Source organism: Colobus angolensis, unplaced genomic scaffold (assembly GCF_000951035.1).
Source record: "Colobus angolensis palliatus isolate OR3802 unplaced genomic scaffold, Cang.pa_1.0 Scaffold468, whole genome shotgun sequence".
Classification (NCBI taxonomy): Eukaryota; Metazoa; Chordata; class Mammalia; order Primates; family Cercopithecidae; genus Colobus; species Colobus angolensis.
In genome coordinates, this window is record NW_012118132.1 from 35,751 (window position 1) to 53,327 (window position 17,577).

Consider the following 17,577-nt stretch of genomic DNA (forward strand, 5'->3'; position numbering starts at 1 on the left):
AGGCTGTAAAACAGGCTGATTGCTCAAGCTGGTTAAATTCTTGTGATCTTTGGAGATCTTCCGTCTTCTTACAGAAGGGGCCCTGTGGCCTCTGCCATCATTGCAATTTCTATAGCCTTGAAGGGGATGGGGTGGGGAACTGGGGAGAAAATCTCTATGGGTCTTAAGCCTGACCTTGGGATTGGGGAACACAGATTTTCCCCCAAATGGGAGGGAACTTCTCCTCAGGGCTGTTGGTGCTTTATAAACCAGGTTGATGTCAGACAAGCCAACGTCTTGAAGAGAGCTACCCTGCCCCCTGAACCTTATTTTGAAGAGTTGGATTTACTTCCTTTCCCTACAGACCCCACCAGAAGCACAAACCACCTGGTTGCCTATTGCCATTGTTCCTCCAATTCCTAAGTCAATAGGACCCTTCCTGCTATTGCCCTTGCACCTTATATTGTCTTTATCCAACTGGAATAGGACTGGTAAAACCCCAACAGCTGCAAGTCTAGGAGACAGGCATGCAAGAGACATAAGCCATTCTAGCTGGATGGAGAGTCTGGGACCAAGAAGGATCTGAAATAGTTGAACCCTAAATTGATAAGCCTTGTCAAGAGCCTATGTTTGGCATCCCCTGTTTTATCCTGTCCACTTATTTGCCCATTAGAATAACACATCAATTTTTTTTACTAAATAGGGTTGTCACTCTAGAAACTCATTATTTTTCTTAATTATTCCCCTTTCTTCTCGTTCCTTTCTCCAGCCTATGTATTCTAGGTATCGTGTCTGGAAGGAATGCGGCAAAATATATTGAATTTTCCAACAAATTTCCATTTTATAAAAGCACTGACACATGATAATGTTGTGGTTCAGGAGACCAGATCAGTGGTGCTCAGCATTTGCTTGTAGTCTGCTTTTCAGGTAGAGAAAGTCACCTGGCTTCATAGCTAAGAGACTTTGCAATTTATTCATTTAGTACAAGATTGCTCACTCCCATGCCTACATTTCTGGGAGCTTATCTGTGGTCTGCCATCTCTAACCCAAAGAGGATTTCCATTACCCATTTTGTGGAGTCTACCCTGAGAATTTCCCACACATAAAGGGAATTGTTAGCTATAATTTCTTTCTGTTAAATTAAACTCAGACATCACTTACAAAACACTTTTCATGGGTTGAGCATTATGGAGGTCATGATAATGGGGAAATCTTTGTTCCTGTTCTCTCTAGGGACTGATAAATTGACAGGAAGAGGTAGACACACATAAATAAATAAATACTATAAGGCACATTTTGTTAAATACTATGCATGGGGTGTGTAGTGGACCCCATCTTGACTGCCCAGACCTTCCTTTTGTGACCCCATTCCCCCAGCTACCAGGGGTGCTGGTTGTCATTAGCTCACAGTTGTATCCTTCTCAGAGCGGCCTTCAGCTGAAGGAATCTTCCTTGATTAAGGTCATGCCTTCTCCTAGGACAGCCTAATCCAATAGCCATCTGACATGGGGCTACAAGAACCTTGCCTAATTAGGGAAATCTCTGCAGGGCCATCTCAGCTATGAAGTCTCCCCAGATCAGCCGATGTCTCTCTCTTGCAACTCCTTCTTGCTGCAACCTCTGTCTCTGCCCATTCTTGCTTCTCTGGCTCCCTCATGGGTGTTTTGTACCTAAGAGCTGTGCCCGGCACATTTCCTACTTGCCAATCTCTGCCTCAGTCTTTCTCTAGAACGTAACTTATGACAGAGTACTAAGAGAAAAGGAATTTGTTTGGACTAGAAGATATGGAAAGGCTCTTAAATACTTAAACTGTTTATTGAATGTCTATTCTGACTTGGTACTGACTAGGTACTGGGGGGTGCAGCAGCTAACACGGCAGATCTGGCCACTGCTCTCAAGCAAGTTTTAAAAAAAGTATTCTTAGCCAGTGACAAGTGGAAAGAGAAAGGAGAAAGCAAACACGCAAGCAAGAAGGAAGGAAGGAATGAAGGAAGGAAGGAAGGAAGGATGGAAGGAAGGAAGGAAAAGAAAGAAAGAGAGAGAGAGAAGAGGAGAGGAGAGGTTATTAGCTAATAATAAGATAGAACGGGATAGCAAAGGGCTCCCTCTTTGGGGGTAGGGTGATCTCCCAAAATGTCAAAGTGGTCGGCCATGTACAGATCTGGGTGTAAAAAGTCCAAATGGAGAAAATGGCAAGTGCAAGGTCCTGCGACAGGAATGAGCTGGGTGTGTTGAAGAAACAATAAGGGACAGGTGTGGTGGCTCACCCCCCCGCCCCCCGTAATCCCAGCACTTTGGTAGGGTGAGGTAGGAGGATCAGTTGAAGCCAGGAGTGCAAGACCAGCCTGGGCAACACCGTGAGATTCTGCCTCTACAAAAACTTTAAAAATTAGCCCAGCATCGTGGTGCATGCCTGTAGTCTGAGTCACTCAGGAGGCTGAGGCAGGAGGATCACTTGAGCCCAGGAGTTGGAGGCTGCTGTGAGCTGTGATCACATCACTGCCCTCCAGCCTGGGGAATAGAGTGAAACTCCATCTATTAAGAAAGAAAGAAACAGAATGAACACCTCCATGAAAAAATGAGAGTCAACATGGAAGAAAGATAAGTAGGGCTCAGATCATGTAAGGCCTTGAAGATTAAAAAGTTTGAATTTTATTCCAAGTACAAGGGAAAGGCAAGGCGGGATTTAAAGCTCAGGAGTGATGATATGTTCCACAGTTTAGAAAGATTATTCCAGTTGTCCAGTGAAGAAAGGATGGAAGCAGGGAGGTCTTGTCAGAAAGTTTCATCATAGTGCAGTTGAGAGGTGACAGTGCCTTGGACTAAGGAGGTTTCAGAGGAGATAGAATTGGATGGATCATGAATAATGTTGGAGACAGAGGCAGCAGGACTGGCTGATGTGTTAGATATGAGTAAAAGAAAGCAACGTAGCATAGATGACTTCCTGATTTGGGGCTTCCACAACAGAAAGGCCATTGGTGCCATTTATTGGAAAGGGGAAGGGGGAAGAGTAGGCAATTTATGGGAAGACATTAGACAAAAAAAAAATTCCAGGTGCAGGTTAATAATAAAGCCATCGAGACAGGAAAATCCAGCATGCATTTGAGAATCTGCTATCAGTCTAATGGGGTTGGAGTGCAAGGTATGTGGGGGTGTGAAGAAGTCATTCAACAGGACGAGACACACAGGGAAAATCGGGTTTGAGAGGAATATAATTGAGTCTGTGTTCGGCATATTAAGTTGGAGATGATGAAGTGGTGCTTGGTGGAAAGCACTTTTTGCAATTAAAAGTGCTTATCTGCAGTTCCAGAGAGAACTAAAGGCTCCAGACAGCTGGCTGGTGGTTGAAGTTATGAGCATGGCAGGCAGACTTGAGTGATAAGAATGACTGAGAGTGGGGTCCTGAAAAACAGTGTTTCAGGGTAGAGAGTGAAAGGATTCTTCTGGGTCAGGGAAAATCAGGACAGCTCAGGATCATGAAAGCCAGAAGAGGAGGGAAAGACTTTTGCTAAGTACAACCTTCTATTATTAAGAATAGTGATTGGGGCACAGTGACTCACACCTGTGCTCATCCCAGCACTTTGGGAGGCCAAGGCAGGAGGACTGCTTGAGGCCAGGAGTTTGAGACCAGCCCGGACAACATAGTAAAACTCTGTCTCTACAAAAGAAAATTAAAATTAACCCAGCACAGTGGCAAGCCTGTAGTCCCAGTCACTCAGGAGGCTGAGGTGGGAGGATTGCTTGAGCCCAGAAGTTTGAGGCTGCAGTGAGTGAGCTATGATTGTGCCACTGCACTCCAGCCTGGGCAATCCAGTGAGAACTTACCTCTAAATAAAAAAGGCCTGGTGCGGTGGCTCATGCCTGTAATCCCAGCGCTTTGAGAGGCTGAGGCAGGTGGATCGTGAGGTCAAGAGATCGAGACCATCCTGGCCAACATCTGCATTTCTTTTTCAAATTTTTTTATTTCAATAGTTTTTGAGTTTTGGTTTTGGTTACATGGATGAGTTCTTCAGTGGTGATTTCTGAGATTTTAGTGCACCCGTCACCTGAGCAGTGTACACTGAAACAAATATGTAGTCTTTTATCCCTAACCCTCCTCCAAACTTTCCTCCCCACAAGTCCCCAAAGCCCCATTATATTATTCTTATGCCTTTGCATAAGAATTTGCATTCTCATAGGTTGTAAGTGAGAACAGACCATATTTGGTTTTCCATTCCTGAGTTACTTCACTCAGAATAATGACCTCCAGCTCCATCCAAGCTGCTGCAGAAAGCATTATTTTGTTCCTTTTAATGATTGAGTAGTATTCCATGCTGTGTATTTACCACCTTTTCTTTATCCACTTGTTGGTCGATGGGAACTTAAGTTGGTTCCATATCTTTGCAAATGCGAATTGTGCTGCTATAAGCATATGTATGCATGTCTTTTTTAGATAAGGACTTATTTCCCTTTAGGTAGATACCCAGTAGTGGGTTTGCCGGATCGAATGGTAGTTCTACTTTTAGTTCTTTAAGGAATCTCCATATTGTTTTCCACGGTAGTTGTACTAATTTACCTCCCCACCAGCAGTGTAAAAGTGTTCCCTTTTCACCACATCCACACCAACATCTACTGGTTTTTTTTTTTTTACTTTTAAAATTATGGTAAATGAATCTGCATTTCTAACAAGATTCCAGCTGATGCTGACACTGCAGGGTCTACAGACCCCACTTTGAGTTGCACTGTCTTAGGCCATCCTGGATTGAAAAGCTGACTTCTTGTAAGCCGGGCTCTGGAGTTGTACTAAGATAACAAAAATAACAGTGAATCTTTATTGAGGTTTTACTATGTGCTAGTCACTGCCAAGTGCTTCCTAGGCATTATCTTATTTAATCCTAACATAATGCTGTGAGGGAGGCACAATTATTAGTCCCATTTGTTCTCAGAGAGAATAAGTAATTTGCCAAATGTTACATAGCTTTGGCATCCCTGGGTTTCCAACACAAGCTGTCCTCTTTCTAGCCTGAGATCTTAGCCAGTGTTGCTCTCAGCTGCCCACACAGGTGGGACTTGCCCAGAATGCAGCACCTTGAGAATTATGCCAGCCCCACTAAGTGTCCCTGAGATCTCTCATGATGGAAAATGGCCACCTGTCCCCTGCAACAATGGTTCTCAGTCATTTCCTTCCGTTGACACACACCAGATGGAATTCACAGTATTCCTCCACTGACACAACAAAATTTCTACGTTGCCCATGGGTGAAATGTAAAAGAAACCTGAAGCAACTGTAAATCGCAACTCACAAGCAGTACAATAATTCCCAACTATCACAGGTAAGAAAACAATGGAACAGTAACAATCAATCATTATGAGCTATCACCAAGACAAGATCATCTGCAGGTACATGTAATTCTTAACACACTAACTGTGATGCAACGGAGTGAGAGCAAAGAATTGTGAACACTTTCCTTCTTCTTTCTTTCTTTCTTTTTTTTTCTTTTTTGAGACAGAGTCTTACTTTGTGGCCCAGGCTGGAGTGTAGTAGCACAATCATGGCTCACTGCAGCCTTGACCTCCCTGGGCTCAGGTGATCCTCCCAGCTCAGCCTCCCAAGTAGCTGGGACTAAAGGCACGTGCCACCATGCCAGGCTAACTTTTGTATCTTTTGTAGAGACAGCGGTCTCACTATGTTTCCCAGGCTGGCCTCAAACTCCTAGGCTCAGGTGATCCGCCCACCTCGGCGAGTTACTGTTTAATCCCAAAGTGCCGGGATTACAGACAAGCATGAGCCACTGTGCCCAGTCAAATGTAATCTTAAACCCATTCTAATTTGGGGAGTTGGAAAGTAAATCAGTTGAAGACCTCATCTCTCTCCACCTGGTTGACGTCTGTGTTTTTGCATCCCTGGCATTCATTCCACCTCCAATTTTGCCTGAGAAATAAGTTCTCCCTCCTTCTAATGTGTTTTGGGAAGAGCTGACTCCAGTCCTGGTGCTGGAGATGAGCATTCAACCCACACTTGGCTAATCAAACCATGATATGCCCCTAGCCAGACGACTGCTTCCAGGTTGGGAATCTGACTCCATCAGAGCCAGGCAGGCTCAGTTTGGAGACTCTTGTCAGAGACTCTGTCTCTTGCTCTTACAGCTGGGAGGATGTGGGCCCAGAACTACCGAGATCCACACAGAGAGACTGGGTGGCCACATAATGTATCATCCAAATCAGGACACTTGTGAGAGGAAAAGGGAAACTATTAATTACGCTGGACAGCAGATGAAAAATGGAACTGTGTCAGGCAAACTGGAGTGACTGGTAGTTCTGCCCATGAGATTTGCTGACAGCAAGTAAGTCAGAGCTCAAAAGTAGAAACTTGATTTGCAATAGCCAAAAGGTGGGATCAATTTAAGTGTCCATCAGTGGACGGGTGGATAAACAAAATGTGGTCTACCCACACAATGGAACATTATTCAGCCTTAAAAAGGAAGGGAATTCTGACACATGCTGCAACATGGATGAAAATTCAGTACCTTATGCTGCATGAAAGAAGCCAGTCACAAAAGGACAAATACTGGATGATTCCACTTAGATGAGGTACCTAGATGAGGCACTCATAAAGACAGAAAATAGAACAGTGCTTGCCAGGGGCTGGAGGAAGGGGAAATAGAGAGTTATTTAATGGGTATAGAGTTTCAACTTGGGAAGATGAAAATGTTCTCAAGATGGATGGTGGTGATGGTTGCACAACAATGTGAATGTACTAAATGCCACTGAACTGTGCACTTAAAATAGTTAAAATCACAAATTTTGTGATGTGTGTTTTACCACAATTAAAAATGTTAAAGATAGTAAAAAGATTAGCATATATTTTTCCTAATAAAAATACAGGTTTTAAAAAATAGAAACTGGGTCTTGATGATAGTTTTTTAAATTAGCTATTTTGAAACAATGTTAGAGTTACAGAAAAGTTGCAGAGAAATCTTCTGGATGTTTTTGGAGTTCCCTGACAGCCCTCATCCTGTTTTCACTATTGTTAATATCTTACATTACCACAGCACACTCATTACAACTAAGACACCAACATTGGTGGATTGCAATTAACTAAACCCACACTTTCTTCAAATTTCACTCGCTTTTCCACTAATGACATTTTCTGTTATGGGAGCCAACCCGGGAGACCACATTGCATTTAGTTGTCACATATTGGTCTGCAACAGTTTCTCAGCCTTTCCTTGTTTTCAAGGCATTGAGAGTGTTATAGAATCCTGATCACGTAGTAAGTGAACTTTCTCTCAATTTGGATTTGTCTGATGTCTTTCTCATGATTAGACCTGGAGTTATTGGCATGGGGAAGAACACTACAGAAGTGAAGTGCCCTCCTCATCACATTATAGCAGGGGCTGCATGTTATCAAAATGATTTATCACTGGCCAATGTTGGCCAGGTTTCTCAACTGTAAAGTTACTTTGGTTTTTTTCCCTTCCCATACCATTCTTTGGAAGCAAGTCCCCAGATCCAGCCCGTGCTCAAGGGATGGGGGTAATTAAACTCCACATTTTGGTTAATGAGAGCTTTGAGTCCCTGGATCCACCTATACCTGAAGCCAAGCACTTCCAGCCTTCTCAGTTACCTGAATCAGTATGTTCTTTCATTTTAATGTGTTTAAAATGAAAGACTCCTAACTCTTGTTTCCTTCTAGTCCATCTTCCATGCAGAAGCCAGCATGATTTTTTAAGTGAATATATGACAAGTTCTCAGAACTACCACTAGATCATAGCCTATCTGTACAGTCTGCATGATGAACATGCTTTCAGCTCTCTAACTGATGTAGCCCTGAGGTTTCAACCCTATCTGTCTCTCTGGGATAATATATTCTGTTGACCCAACCCTGTCAGGAAAGTAGTCTATTTAGACTTGCTGTTTTACCACATTTGAAGAGCTTAAATACCCAGAAGTATTTATAGACATGATCTCTATCAAGGGAGAAAGGGGGACACTTTGTCAATCTCAGTGACCCAAATTTGAGGTTAATGATCTTTCTGGGCTGTTAAATTCAATCTTGCAAGTCTGTGCATTTCACAGTTATGAGAGGAGTCCTGAAATATTGGAACTTCCAATTCCTTGATTTGTCCATCCATCCATCCATCCATCCATCCATCCAGTGAATATTCACTGAGTTTCTATTATGTGTCAGGGACTATGCCAGGCTCAGGGAAAGCAATAGTGAATAAAACAAAGTCGCTACCCTCGTGGATCTTATTGCTAGTGGGTAAACAGCTGATAAAACAGTAAACAAGAAAATAAACTAGATAGTTTTGGATAATAAATGCCACAAGGAAAATAACACAGAGAATTGATAAAAGAGTAAGTGATGAGGGAGGCGAAAATACAGTTTTACATGGGATTTCAAGGGAATATGTCTCTAAAAAGCAAAAGGAGGAAAGGAACCAATCGTGAAAAACACCAGGGGAAGATCTTTCCAAGCAGATGGAACCACAATGCAAAAGCCAGAAGGCAAGAAAGAGCTTGGTATGCTCAGAAAATAAGCAAGAAGCCAGCGAGGCTGTAGCACAGTGAGTAGGGAGAAGGGTACTGAAAGATTATGGTGAAGAAGTAAGCAAGGGTCAGATCATGTAGGACCTTTGTAGCCATGGAAACAAGTAGTTGCAAGAAAGGGAGTGACATGATCCAATTTATATTTTTTAAAGACCTCTCTGGCTGCTCAGTAGAAAATGAATTGTGAGGTGTCAGAATGAAAACAAGGAAGACCAGCTAGCTGTCTCTGCAGCCCAGGCAAGACATGATAGGGACTAGATGCAGGGTGGTGGTTATAGACTAGAAGAGAAGTAGGCAGATTTTAGATTCATTTTGGATAAAAGGACTTTGTATTAGTTCATTCTCACACTGCTATAAAGAACTACCTGAGATTGGGTCATTTATAAAGAAAAGAGATTTAATTGACTCACAGTTCTGCATGGCTGGGGAGGTCTTAGGGAACTTACACTCGTGTCAGAAGGGCAAAGGGGAAGCAAGCACCTCTTCACATTGGTGGCAAGAGAGAGAGAAAATGAGAGGAGAAGTATGACACACTCTCAAACAACCAGATCTTGTGAGAACTGTATCATGAGACAACACTAAAGGGATAGTGCTAAACCATTAGAAACCACCCCCATGACCGAATGATCTCCCAGGAGGCCTCACCTCCAACACCTCGGATCACAATTCGACATGAGATTTGGGTGGGGAAGCAGAGCCAAACCACATGAGACTTGTTGTTAAATTAGAAGTGAAGAAATAATTAAGACTGAGGCAGGTTTTTGCTTTGGTGATGGCACCACTACCTGCATTGAATGGACTAGGGGGTGCAGAGCTTCATTTTGGGTATATTTGTGACATCTGTAAGTGAAGAATGAAGCCAGGGCATCTGCTGCAAGTAGAGGTCAGGGAAGGAAGGGATGAAGAAGATTTGAGAAGAGACAAAAATATATGAAATAATAATCTCAGAGAGGAGAAAAGCAAATTTAACCAGATAAATGTGTTAAGTTTCTGGGGAGCATTATATGTCCATTTGAAATGTGTGACCATGAAGTAAAAGTGAAGCAACGCTTCACACACCAGAAAATCCAGATGTGTGATTTTCTGCTGTAATATTCCATTGCATGGGTACAGACCAATGGTTTGGTCCGAACAGTAATGAGTGTTTTTCTGGATGAAAAAGGAAAGAGTGGAGGACACTCTTGGAATACTATGATGATAGTAATGGGATGTGGAATCTACACTGGATAAGAATGAATAGAAGGACATTGGACAGGATAGATGAAACCTAATTAAATCAACGGAATACAACTTCTCTGTCCAATACGATAGCCACTAGCTACATTGAACACTTCACATGTGGCTACTCTGGATTGAGATGTGCTGGAAGTATAAAGTATGTGGATTTCAAAGACTTAGTATAAAAAGAATAAAATGTAAAATATCTCATGAATAATTCAATATTGATTATACATTGATAATATTTTGGATCTATTAAGTTAAATAAATTATATTATTAAATTAATTTTAATTGTTTATTTTACATTTCTTTTTTCTTTTTTTTTTTTTTCTGAGACAGAAGTTCACTCTGTCACCCAGGCTGGAGTGCAGTTGCACGATCTCGACTCACTGTAAGCTCCATCTCCCGGGTTCACGCCATTCTCCTGCCTCAGCCTCCCTAGTAGCTGGGACCACAGGTGCCAACCACCGCGCCTGGCTAATTTTTTGTATTTTTCATAGAGACAGGGTTTCACCATGTTAGCCAGGATGGTCTCGATCTGACCTCGTGATCCACCTGCCTTGGCCTACTAGAAAATTTTAAATGACCTGTGTGGCATGCATTATATTATTGGCTAAGGCTGAACTAAATGTCTTACTGGGTTAGGGAAATGTTTAGGGTGAAGACTATCACAGAAGGAGAGTGATCAAAGAGTGGGAGACTTGAAATCCAGATTTCAGGGGTTGTACAGTTACCACCAATGGCGAGGTCCAGGATGTGGCTACGGAAAGAGTGGGCTGGTTGGGGAAAGATTATGGCTGAGTGGGAAGGCCCAAGGATGGAGAAATCAAAGGGTTACATGAGTTATCTGTGTAAATGTTGAAATCATCAAGAATGATGAGCAACATGGAGTGGGAAGAAAGGTGGTGATGAGGTAGGTATCAGAGGCTTTAATAACTGAGGCGATGATAGATGACCACTTTAAGGAGGAGCAGCTGATGCCATGAACCACTCTGAGGAGAAGCAGCTGATGCTATAGCTGTTCTGTCCAATTTGGCAGCCACTGGACCACTTTGAGGAGGATCAGCTAATACTATAGCTATTCTGTCCAATATGGCAGCCACTGGCCATAAAGCACTTGAGATGCAGCTGGTCTGCATTGAGATGAATCTGAGGACTTTACTTGAAAGGGTCTGAGATTTTATTTTTTAGGTATGGGAAGAATGTCTTGAAAGTGGGAAGAAATGTCTTGAAAGTGGCAAATGGGAATGGGAAGAAATGTCTTGAAAGTGGCAAAAGGGATGGCTGAGGTACATGGGGTGAGGAGAAAAGCAACCTACACTTGGGAAGGCTGACCTTAAGCCAGTAAGAAGGATAGGGGACTACTAGGTTTAAGCTAAGACAAGAAATGAAACGAAATGTTTGGAGAAGACATTAGGAATGTAAAGATGTTTCCTGGTTATAGATTGGGAATTCCAGTGGTGGTGGAGGAAGTAACTGGGGAGGGAAGTGAGGGGAGGCAAGAGGAGTGGGGCAATCAGAGATGTAGAGAGCACCATGGGTCTAAGATTCTGAGCGATGGCCCTGGGAGACTTCCATCCACTGCTTCTGGAGGTGAGCAATGTCATCAGATATGTGTGGGCATGAGGCTGTTGGTCCTGGCATTCTCCTAGAAACAAGTGGGTAATCAATTGAAGCCATAGTCCTGACTATTTAGTGTGGTGGTTTGGAAGTAAAGTGACAGTCTCCAGGCATCTGCCATCCTCATTGATTCTGAGGGATGTTTTAAAGCAACGGTAATTAGTAATAATAAAGAAAGAATAATTATTGTAATGAGAAGTACCAGGAATAATTAGAACTTGCAATGATGTCGCTGTTGTGGAGAAGAGTTAGAAAAGACTTCTCATTAAACTAGATCAATGAGGAAGGATATTGGAAACAATGAGTGAGAATGTCTGTGAACGCATGTCAGAAAAACGCTGCTGATGGAGAATCTAAGAATGCTTACCCAGGAAAATTTGCTTACATAGAGATTTATTTCTTTTTTGGTACTATTTTAGTGACAGGTGTAGGTTAGTTTATTCACAGAAAAGAATCTGTAGGAATCTACCCTAGTTAACTAGCTAACTGAAGCCACAAATAGGAATTAAGTTGAAAGGGGATGGTCACTATTGTCACTATGTATTTCTGTGATGTTAACACTTTTATAACAAATTCATATTACTTTTGTAAACAGAAAATATATACCTATAAACTTTGAAACTGTACATTTTTTAAAAAGGCAATGTACATATACTGTATAAACATTGAAACTATATGTAAATGTAAGTCCTTTCAAAATAAATTGAAATTTGTGATAAATACAGGGGTTGGCAAATGGTAAAGGCCCAGATAGTAAATATTTTAGGTTTTAAAGGCCACACAGTCCTGTTGCAGCTATTCAACCCTGCCACTGTGGCATGAAAACAGCCATAAATAAATGATTAAATATTTATTATTACAGATGCACATAAATTATTAATATATGTTTATATGTATACAATTACATATATGATATGTAAATTAATGACCATGGCTGTGTTCCGATGAAAGCTTTTTTTTACAAAAACAGGCAGCGAGCCCCGATTCAGCCCGTAAGCCATAGTTTGCCAAAACCTGAAATAATATAATAAACACATAGAATGAACTAGTAGCCAAATGAAGGGAAATAAAGAGACAAAAGCCTAAGCATTTTTCATGTATGCTGGGTAAGAGTAGTTTAACATAATTCTAGGTGCAATTTGCACCATAAGTTAAAATTTCTAAAGAGAAAAACGTAAAAAGCAAGGTAGAGGCAATGAAACAATTATTTCATACAACCTATACTGACAGTTGCTACTGACATTACCCATAAACTTACCTTGGAGCTACTTTGAGGCCAAGGCAAAGAGGGAAACATGAAAGCTTTCAAAACTGCCATGAGAAGATGAAAGGAAACACCCCAATTCTGCAGAAAAATGTAATTTTTTTTAACTTTTTGAGCTTCAAGAGAATATTGTTTTTCTTTGGGTCTTTATTTATAGTAGAGTGACAAACTCATCTCCCTTTTCCTGGGACAGTCTCTTATCCTGGGAAATCCCTCCATCTCAGGTTTGGGTTTTGTTTGTTTGTTTGTTTGTTGTTGTTGCTGTTCTTGTTTGACACAGGGTCTCTCTCTCTCTGTCGCCCAGGCTGGAGTGTAGTGGCACGATCTCGGTCCACTGCAACTCACTGCCTTCTAGTCTCAAGTGATTCTCCCACCTCAGCCTCCAAAGTAGCTGGGACTACAGGCACATGCCACCACGCTCAGCTAATTTTTAAATTTTCTGTAGAGACGAGATCTCTCTATATTGCCCAGGCTGGTTTCAAACTCCTGGGCTCAAGTGATTCTCCTGACTCCACCTCCCAAAGTGTTGGCATTACAAGTGTGAACCACCATGCCTGGCTCCATCTCAGCTTTAAAACTATAAATCCTGCATCCCAAGAACTCCCTTAGTCCTGAGAAAATTGGTATGATTGGCCACCCTAACTAATTAAGGGACATTGAGCAATGCAAGGGATGAGTCCTTTAATAATAGTGATTACAAAATGTACAAAGTTATTTTACTTATGTCCATTTCTCATACTATCAAAAAATAATGGCCAATGCATCATGTGTCCAACCCTCAAATATTTATAGAGTGCCTACCATGTACCAGGTATTTTAGATACAAAGGTAAATAAAATATTTATTTATTTTTTCTGTCCAGAGCCAGATACTAAGTGCTAGGAAGTGAAACAGGAGCCTGCACAGTTGCCTGAGTCAATGAGACCACGTAAAGAATAAGGAAGAAAAAATACTGGATTCAGGAGGAACAATCAATTAAATTGAACTGTGAGCTTCTAACATGCACAGCAGAAAGGGCAATGGGATTGTTGTCACCATCACAATGGAAGGGGAACTCTCAAGGAGCAGACACAAGATTCCCTCTGCTGAAATCTAAAAGGTGCTTTTGAAGAAGAACTTCTGAATTGGGAGCCCTGAGATGCAGAGGCCACCTTCACGCCCAGAATTTTTCTTGGTTCAAGCTGGGGGTGAAGCATCCAAAAGACAATTCAACAAGGACAATCCGAAAGGCCACAAACGGCCGTGGACCATCAACAACTTCACATCCATCACCCCATTAGCGGTCCTTACATTTTTAAATATGACTTAAATTTTAAATTACTCAGATTTTTAGAAATCTAAAAGTTTCAGAAGGTAATCTGAATTGTGTTAAAAACCAGAAAACGCCGGGTGCGGTGGCTCAAGCCTGTAATCCCAGCACTTTGGGAGGCCGAGACGGGCGGATCACAAGGTCAGGAGATCGAGACCATCCTGGCTAATACGGTGAAACCCCGTCTCTACTAAAGAACACAAAAAACTAGCCAGGCGAAGAGGCGGGCGCCTGTAGTCCCAGCTACTTGGGAGGCAGAGGCAGGAGAATGGCCTAAACCTGGGAGGCAGAGCTTGCAGTGAGCTGAGATCCGGCCACCGCACTCCAGCCTGGGCGACAGAGCCAGACTCCGTCTCAAAAAAAAAACCCAGAAAACCTGACAATTTGTCCCCCATGGCATAATCAGCCGGACTGAGTACTGGCGACCACCTTAGAGAGGTGTCCACGCTCCTGTTTAGTCCCTGATTAATCCCTGATACTGAGGCCCTGGGCCAGTTGCCATTTGCCAACACACTTGCCAGGTTCTTTAGTTTACATACAGCCTGTTTCTCATATTTATGTTAAATTCCAGCCCTAGTATGTGTGTCTACTCAAGTTAGTAACCCCTAAACTGAACTAATGAGCTAAGACATGGTTTACCTGTGATCCGTGGGACCTGAGGAGAACTCAGGATTCTTAGAGGACTTGGAGCTCTGTAGACCAGATTATAATGGTTGAAGCTCTAACTTCACTGGGAGATGGTGTGTTTCCCATTCCCCACAGAAGCTGTGCTTCAATCTATGTCAATCCCTGCTCACTTTCTCCTTTCTGACATTCTTGCCTCAGTTTTCCTCCCATGGAACCCTCTACTTCTGCTTGAGGAACATTCATTACCCTTAATATCAGCTCCCCACCAGACCATAAGCTCCAAGAGGGCACAGGCTATCTCTTTTCTGTTCCCTGCCAGATCCTGAGCAATTGGCGATAGAAGTTCTTAATAAACATGGCTGGATGAGTAAATAAAGTGTCAGCCCCTTATCCAAGACTAATTCATCTTCCTGGCTGTTACTCCTACCACCCCTCCCCCTCCAAAAGCACCCTCGAACACCTTTTCACAGTGAGGTTCTTCTAAATCCAGCATCAAGAGATCACCTTCCCTTCCCATTGAGGAAAGGTGACGGTTAAACATTCTAAGATAAAAGGGGCTGTAGACATGGTAGGCAGAATTCCAATAGGACCTACAAGATTTCCTACCCTAATCCCCAAGACTGTGGATATGATGCAATATCACATTGGGTTCATGTTACTTTACTCAGCAAAATGAATTCTGCAGTTGTAATTAAGGTCACTTATCAGTTGACTTTGAGTAAATCAAAAGGAAGTTCATTCATGAGGCTGATATGATCACATCAGCCCTTTAAGAGCTCCAAGTTTTCTCAAGTTGGCAGAAGAAGGGTGAGTCAGAGAGATCTGAAGGATGAGAAAGACTGAAGGTACCATTGCTGGCTTGGTGTATAGAGGGGCCATGTGTAAGGACCAGGGAATGTCATCTGTGAGATAAGGGTGACTCCAGCCCACAGCCAGCAGGGAAACCAGGACCTCAGCCCTACAGTCACAAGTTACTGAATTCTGCCAATAATAAGAATGAGCTTGTCTGGGCATAATGACTCACACTATAATCCCATCTACTCAGGAGGCCGAGACAGAAGGATTGTTTGAGTCCAGAAGTCCCTGACCAGCTTGGGCATCAGAGTGAGACCCCATCTTTACAAAAAATTTTAAAAATTAGCGAGGCATGGCGGTGCATGCCTGTAGTCCCAGATACTTGGAAGGCTGAGGTGGGAGGATTACTTGAACCCAGAAGTTCAAGGCTGCAATGAGCTTTGATCATGCCACTGCACCCCAGCCTGAACAAGAGATCAAGACTGGGTCTCCTAAAAAAAAAAAAGTTTTTTAAGGGATGAACTTGGAAGTAAATTCTTCCTCAGAGCCTCCAGATGGGAGCCTAGCCTGGCTGACACCTTGATTTCAGCCTTGTGAGACCCTAAGTAGAGAATCCAGTCATACCCATGCCAACTTATGAGCTACGGAACTTGGAGACACTGAGGGAGTGCCGGAAGTTTGTGGTAACTTGTTACGCTGCAATAGAAAACTAATAATACAACTTATTATCACCAGGTTTTGTTTAATAGAGAAAGAGATTTGGGATGATCAAGAGGTGAAAAACTGCCCACCTCTGGGGGACAAAGATGAGATGACACAAGCCAGGGCATGTTTGTTCCATACTTGCTGCCCATCTGTTGTGGATCCCAGATCCTCAAAGGTGACTGAGTATTCCTTTATAAGCCTTTTCCACACAAGACAACCTGGGCAACAATGTGTAGCCAAGCCTGGGAGGAGAGGACACTGATATAGTTTGTATGTCTGTCCTCACCCAAATCTCATATTGAAATGTAACTCCCAGTATTGGAGGTGGGGCCTGGTGGGAGGTGAGTGGATCAGGGGGTGAATTTCTTATGAATGGTTTAGCACCATCTGCTGGTGATGTCCTTGTGATAGTGAGTGCGTTCTCGCAAGATCTGGCTGCGCAAAAGTGAGTGGCACTGCTCCCCCAACTCTTTTTCTCTTGCTCCTGCTTTTGCCAGGTGACATGCCTGCTCCCCCCTTGCCTGCTCCCCCTTTGCCTTCTGCCATAATTGGAAGCTTCCGGAGGTTTCCCAGAAGAAGATGTTGCTATGCTTCCCATACAGCCTGCAGAACCATGAGCCAATTAAACCTCTTTTTAAAATAAATTACTCAATTACTCAGTCTCAGTTTGCTTTTTTTGTTATTTATTTATTTATTTATTGCTCTTGTCGCCCAGACTGGAGTGCAATGGCGAGATCTTGGCTCATTGCAACCTCCACCTCCCAGATTCAAGCAATTCTCCTGCCTCAGCCTCCCCAGTGGCTGGGTTTACAGGTGCCCACCACCACACCCAGCTAATTTTTTTTGTATTTTTAGTAGAGACGGGGTTTCACCATGTTAGCCAGGCTGGTCTCAAACTGCTGACCTCAGGTGATCCACTAGCTTCGGCCTCCCAAAGTGCTAGGATTACAAGCATAAGCCACCATGCCCGGCCTCAGGTATTTCTTTATAGTAATGCAAGAACAGCCTAATACAGACATAGAAGCAAACATGTTACATGATAGGTGATATAGGCTAAGGGAGCCACTGAGGTCTGTGACAAGTCAGACAGGGCCCTGGGTTTCTGTAGTGCCCCAGGAGCTTTCCTGACTCTCAGGTGCTCTATAGTGCTTCAGGCACCTCAATACAGTTATGTAACCTGAATGTCCCTGGGCCTCAGGACACAAAATGAGGTCACATCAGCATTTATACCCATAATTTACTTGTTCAGATCCCTTCTTATTAACCATATTAGTCCAGGGCACTGCATAAGTTGCTGGAACAGAGAGATTCAAATACATAACAGTTCAAGCAGAATAAAAGTTTATTTCTCCCTCATGTAACATCCCATAGATGGATGGTGGTCCTGAGAAGGGAGGCAGCTCTGATCCACAGTGCCACTCAGGGTGCCAGGTTCCTTCTACCATGCTGCTCCATCTGCCCCTGAAGTGTTCTTGTCAGAGCTCAGCACCACCACCAGCAACTCCACTTCCAGCCCCCAGGGAGGGG